Here is a 6,512-nt window from a genome sequence, read left to right on the forward strand (position 1 = left end):
CTTTCTTTTGTGATGGCATTGAAGCGAAATGTTTCAAGGGGATCAATGTGTAAGGCATTGATTAGGGAAAATCTTGTAGCTTTGGATATGTTAGCAGTGCAAGATTTGTCAAATAAAAAGATGAATGGACTATTGATAAAATTATGAATGGTCCATTCCATGCACAGGATTTGAGGTTAGCGATAGAAGGTCATTTATGAATAGGGCGATTTCGATGAAAGCGCGCGCACACACACACACACACACACACACACACACACACACACACACACACACACACACACACACACACACACACACACACACACACACACACACCGTTGGGATATTCTTGCATTGGAGGGGAAATCGAAAGAAATCAGAAGAAACTGGTAATCCAGCTGCAAGGATGGACGGTAGATTAGACGACGGTAATTTGGCAAATAGGTCTTTGTGCCAGACTCCATACAGCTTTCTTGGAAATAGCTAGAACGACCACACGCGTTTGACCAAAGCTTTCCATAGTTTGTGTCCATAAATGGATGATGATGATGTTGGTGGCAAGAAATCTGCTATGAATCGACAATGGCAGAATCCTTATTAGTGGTCACTAGTGTCCTCTAAGTGATGAAGAGTTGACTGTGGTTGACTCCACCATTTTCGATAGAGCTCAGGTGAATGCGAGTGCCATAAACGATAGCTGGGTTGCTCTCTCTCTCTCTCTCTCTCTCTCTCTCTCTCTCTCTCTGTATCTCTCTTCAGAATTGATTGAACATAGACTTGTTGCTATGCATTCGGATAGATGTCATATGAGTATGAACAATTGCAAAGACGTTTTAAAACTCTGGATTTCAGAAGTGTGGGAATATAGAAGGTCAGAAGTTGCACCAATGATCCAAGTTAGAAATGTGGCGGCAACTGCTGTTTAGAAAATACGGAGGCGAGGAGGCAACTAAGGCTATGAGTTCATTGTATTATGTCTGTTATTTGCTTGCGATCTGATGGCGTTTTTCCTGTTTTACAAGATTTATGAAATTCTCATTAATTATCCAAACCTAGATGGCCTGGTGCAGGGCTGTCTAATCTTAGATAATCCGAGGGCCGCATTAATTTATCCTAGGGCCGCATCATAATGCGTATCTAGTAATTTGGTGATCAGCAAAGACACAACCTAGATAGCTGAACAAACGAACAACACTACTTGAACAACACAACACTACAACAAAACAGTGTAAGAACGCTTCTTTGACACATCTAATATTTGAAAAACACGTGGGTGGGTATATAGTGATGTAAAAACGCCAAATAAAATTATCGAGATTATCGATTAGTGATAGAATTAAAATATCTAATACGCATTCGATTCAAAATGTTATTTTATTTTTTCGCTCGTCAAAATCAAAACTATCATGCGGCCCGCTGGCAGTGTTTTGGACAGCCCTGGCCTAGTGGATAGCATCTCTGCTTTCCATTCTAGTTCAAATTCCACCAGAAGAATGGATATTTTTAGGTGGGAAATAAATTTCATCTGCCAGTATGAGACACCCTGTTTATTGGAGGTCTGAAGTGATTTAAAAAAGTTTGATATTTGGTCTCTACAGCAGAGTTAGGGATTATACAGCCTTTAGAAAACTTACAGTATTAAATGCGTTAACCGTTTGGGGTGAAAATGACATAAAAGGTCATTCAAAGTTATCCCGCGATGGTTAAAGAGAAAATTCAGGGTATCTTTAATAAGGAAGAGCTGCTATAAGAGCCATCTGAATCGCACAAAATCGTTCCTAGTGTATTACAGCAAATGGCCAATTTGTTGTATCTTCAGAGAGGCTACTTTTTTTTTTTTAAGCCAGGAACAGAACACGAAATTTTGAAAGGTAAAAGCAAGACACTACAATTGAGAAGGGAGATCAAAAGCTAGTGCTTTACTTTTCTTTTTCGAAGTAAAATTATGCGTTAAAGATCTCTTATATCAATAATTAACAGATAGTGTTACTTTTTGAATAGAGAACAGTATACAAAACGTTCATACAAAGTTGTTGATCTTTCCTCATGTCCGGCTAGGATCGGAGCACATGCGAGAGATTATGTCTCCGGACCCATTGAATGCCGTTGCCATGTAATGGCGATACCTGACAACAGTTCTCGAGTCATTTATGAATACAAGAACGAGTAATATACTCGAAGATAGTACGAAGGTCAAGAATTAGTTCCTGGCACGGAGTCTGTTTCATTTAATCATATATTAGGACAATGAAATGGGGGGGGGGTTCGCATAATATAATTTCCATCACGTCCCATTGGATTTTGTTACAAGAGGAAGTTTTCTAACCACAGCCCCTTTCTGTCCCACAGGGCATAAAGGGGTGCGGTTTCAGGTGAAAATGAAACTGTAGACAAAGTGATTTGTCTGCCTTCGGGGTAGCTTGCGTTATACGCCGTTGACACCCAACTCTCACGAAAGTTTTTCTCAGAACTATCTGTGAAAGAAGCTTAACCGTGGTGCGGCGTGTGCGTGCGTGCGTGCGTGCGTGCGTGTGTGTGTGTGTGTGTGTGTGTGTGTGTGTGTGTGTGTGTGTGTGTGTGTGTGTGTGTGTGTGTGTGTGTGTGTGTGTGTGTGTGTGTGTCAAAATATTTAAGTTCCATAATTTGAAATAACCTAAGAAAAATCCGATATAAGAACTAATATAAGAACAACATTAGTTCTTATATCGGAAAAAAAGAGACGGTTGTGTGTGTGTGTGTGTGTGTGTGTGTGTGATTAGGCCTAATTTTTACAATACTTCACGTATCATTCTGAAATCTCGTTTGCGGATAATAGAATGATACGTGAAGTATTGTAAAATTAGGCCTAATCACTCACACACACACACACACACACACACACACACACACACACACACACACACACACACACACACACACACACACACACACACACACACACACACAACCGTCTCTTTTTTTCCAGGAAGTGCAACGGGAGGAGAGAAATGAAAAGGAAGATGAATAATCTCCAACTGCATACAGATGCTTGAAATACATTCCATCAGAAAGTAGCCAACTTGTTAGGTGGACAGTACCACTCGGGAGCTTCGTTTTTTCTCTTTCATAATTACTTAATTAAATTTTAGCTGAAAAAAAAACAAAAAAACCCGTATTCCTGGTCGAAAAGTGACTGCTTCGACAGAAACGAAAGCCTCGAAAAAAAAAAATTCATTGTGTGTTTGCCAGGAATAAAGACCAGACTGTGTCTTTCCATACTTGTTTTCTGATGAAAGACTTCATTCTGTTTGTGCATGGAAACGTGATTTTTTTTTACCTCGAAAAAACCCGTAGTTAACAACATTCACTTCACATGCACAATACCTTCGCGTCGTTATGGCCTTTGTTGGTCCGTATATGTGATTTTGAATAAGTACATGTGAGAATTTCTTTCTTCGTTTTCTTGTAAATTTAATAGGATTAGCTTCCAGTATAATTCTCTCATCCCCAAGAGCTCAAATGCCAAACACTTAAGTGATCGGATTTTTGGCTCTCATCGATTGGATATTAAGACTTGAGAAGATAAAAAATTAGTTCAAGAGAAGATGCAAAATAATTATGGCAGATTTACGCCTTAATTTTGGTGTCAAAATTGTCAAAGCTACTAATACTATTTTGTTATCTGAGTCAGACCTTTATTCAACAACAAAGCTGCTTAAAGTAACAGAAAGAATTCGAAACTAAGGAATGCAGTACGAATAGCAAGAAGAATTGAAGTTAAAAAACCATTGTTGAATACTATAGTTCGATATCAGGACTCGTCAACAAAATCCATACCTTTTGGAATTAGCAAGAAACCTACTTAGCCATAGGTCCGAAATTAGAAGAAGAAACACGAGGAGAATAACAACACAGAAAGAAAAATGAAGCAAAAACCTACTCCTTAGTTATCTGTCAAGAGGCTGTCGTCTCTGAACAGACAGTCAAGTTATAAAGCAGCGGATTGCTTTCTTTGTTTCCTTGCAGGTCTAATAGGATTAGCTTCCAGTGTAGCTGCATCACCCCCAAGAGCAGGAATGGCAACACTTTAAATGACTGCTTTTTTATTCTCTCACTGGGTGGTGATTAAGACTCGGTCGTTGCATCCTGTTCTTAACAAGCAAAGTTCACCAACGCACCTATTTCTGTAGGTTGTCCACAAGAAATATCTCAATTAACACCTAGACCTCCCCTTGCTCTTTGAACTCCCCCCCCCCCCCAACCCCTATTCTCGAGATGGCGATAAGTTAAAATCAGGAATTAAAAAATTAGCCTATGAAGTTTTTGTAAGTTGAGATTTCATTATAAGAGAACATATTCTTTTACTTCAACCCTTTCCGTCCCTGGGGGGCATAAAGGGTGATTCGTCAGCATTCAGGACAGCTCGTTTATACGTCATTAACACCTTTCTGACGCGACAGTTTCTTAGAACTGTCTCGGGGGCCGCTATATTGCCACAGAACATTTCATCGATATTTGTATTGCTGCAGTTCTTTTATTTTTCCTTGAAACAGCAGTTTCTACATCTGCTTCTAATTTCCGAGAGTCCCACAACAGCTTCAAAAGTTACGGCAGTATACATTCCAATGGGAGGATTACTTGACCAACTTTTGTTACTGCGTTATTGTGGTATGCGTTGGGATATTACTTTTGCATGAATTCCTAAAAAAACGGCAGTCCTACTGTATCCAGGGAAAACAAAGCACAGTATTGCAGTACACTCTTTCAGGATGTTCAAGCCGCGACTGGCTAACTTATATGATGCCTGAATAAAGTGGAGAAAAAAAAAAAAACTGCAATGCACTGCAGCTACCGCAGGACAATCTCTTTGGAAGTATTCCGCTAAAAGGATGTGCGTAAATCGCATAGGGAGATGCGTTTGTAAATAGCCTGAAAACTGAAACTGAGCCAACATATGAAGGGCAAACGAATATGCGCGTGTTTTCTGTGACATAAAACAAATAGGATATCTGGATAAGTGCTTGTTTTTCATAGAAGGTCACTGATGACATTTCTGCCTCTGCTGTTTAAAGAGCGAGAATTTTGTCTAGCTCAACATGGTTTAAAATAATTTACCCCCTCAAAAAAATACGTTATTTTTTTTTACTACATCTATACAATGGTTATAAATTTTCTCAACTGCACTTTGCGTACTCAGCCGTGACTATCAACGAAATTCAAGTATGATCATCAATCCTATTTATTGTACACACATATCTTATTTTCAAAACTTGTCAAAACTAACTATATTACATTACACACACGTTATATAATATAATATAATAATAGTTAATCCCTACTCGTTCAAGATTAATTATAAAAATCATATGAATAAATAAAAGGTGTATTTATAAAATATATTGTTTTACTCAAATTTTTAAGTTTTAAATTATTTTAAAAACTTATAATATATATACTTAAAATTTAATTAAATTTTTTATGTATGAAATACGATATACAACAATATTTTTCTATATTTCACTAAGAAGTAAATGGTATTTTACTTAGCACTAGTTATTATAATCGGTCGCTAGTGTGTTCTTGGGGAGGTTTATCTGTCTGCTGGAGTTTCTCTAAGGAATGCTTGACGGAATTTATTAAAACAAAGAGCCAAAAGGGCTTCATTTCGGCGATGCAAAATCATATAAATCAAGTGGATATTAAATCTAGCATTATTTCAAAGCCGAATACAGAAACTATAAAAGTTTCGTACGAAATTTGACCAGAGAGTTTACGGGAATACACTTGTCGGCATTTACGAGTTGCCCTAGCGCGGACCTTATAGGAGACATTATCACTGCCTAAGCATCCATATATTCGCCTCCTATTGGCCCACTTTGATACGATTTAAGATTTTTTTTTTTTTTAATTATAGAATGCCGACAAACTCCAGAAATCGACTAGATTTTTTTCAGTTAGGAATTTCTGCAAAGTTTATAGGATTTAAAATATTTTTCAATTGGAGTTTTTGTCAAATCCTATTAAACATGCCTCTTAATCTGTTGTTCCCTCAACTGAAATTTCTATTTGAAAAATTGGCAATGCCGTCTTTAGTTTCAAATTACTGATCGGAAGTAATGCAGCCAGTATTCATCATTTCTAAAACACACTCGCTACCATGTGCAAAACTCCATAACTGCACGCCATCAGTAACGGGCACAGTGTATTGTAGCGTCGAGTTCCAACGTAACCAACGTTGAATTTATGCACGCGTCTCTAAAACGCTCCACACTTTCTCAAACACATACGAACATTATTGACAACACATAAGATGCAAAGATAAGTTTAATAGCGACATGAATGAAATACCCCGAATCTCAACAATGAAATACATCATAGTAGCACGTGTCATTAATAATGACCAACTCTGTATACCTAACTTAGTAATAATAGAAACTGTCTCTAAGACTGAGCAGTCCTTTATCGATTGGGGGACCCCAGCTATGAACGAAATATCCTCACGATGCAGAAAGCATTTCTATGGAATAGATTGTAAAGAACATCAATGTACC

This window comes from Typopeltis vanoorti, chromosome 2 (genome assembly GCF_054136105.1).
Source record: "Typopeltis vanoorti isolate ZY-2024b chromosome 2, IOZ_Tvanoo_1.0, whole genome shotgun sequence".
NCBI lineage: Eukaryota > Metazoa > Arthropoda > Arachnida > Uropygi > Thelyphonidae > Typopeltis > Typopeltis vanoorti.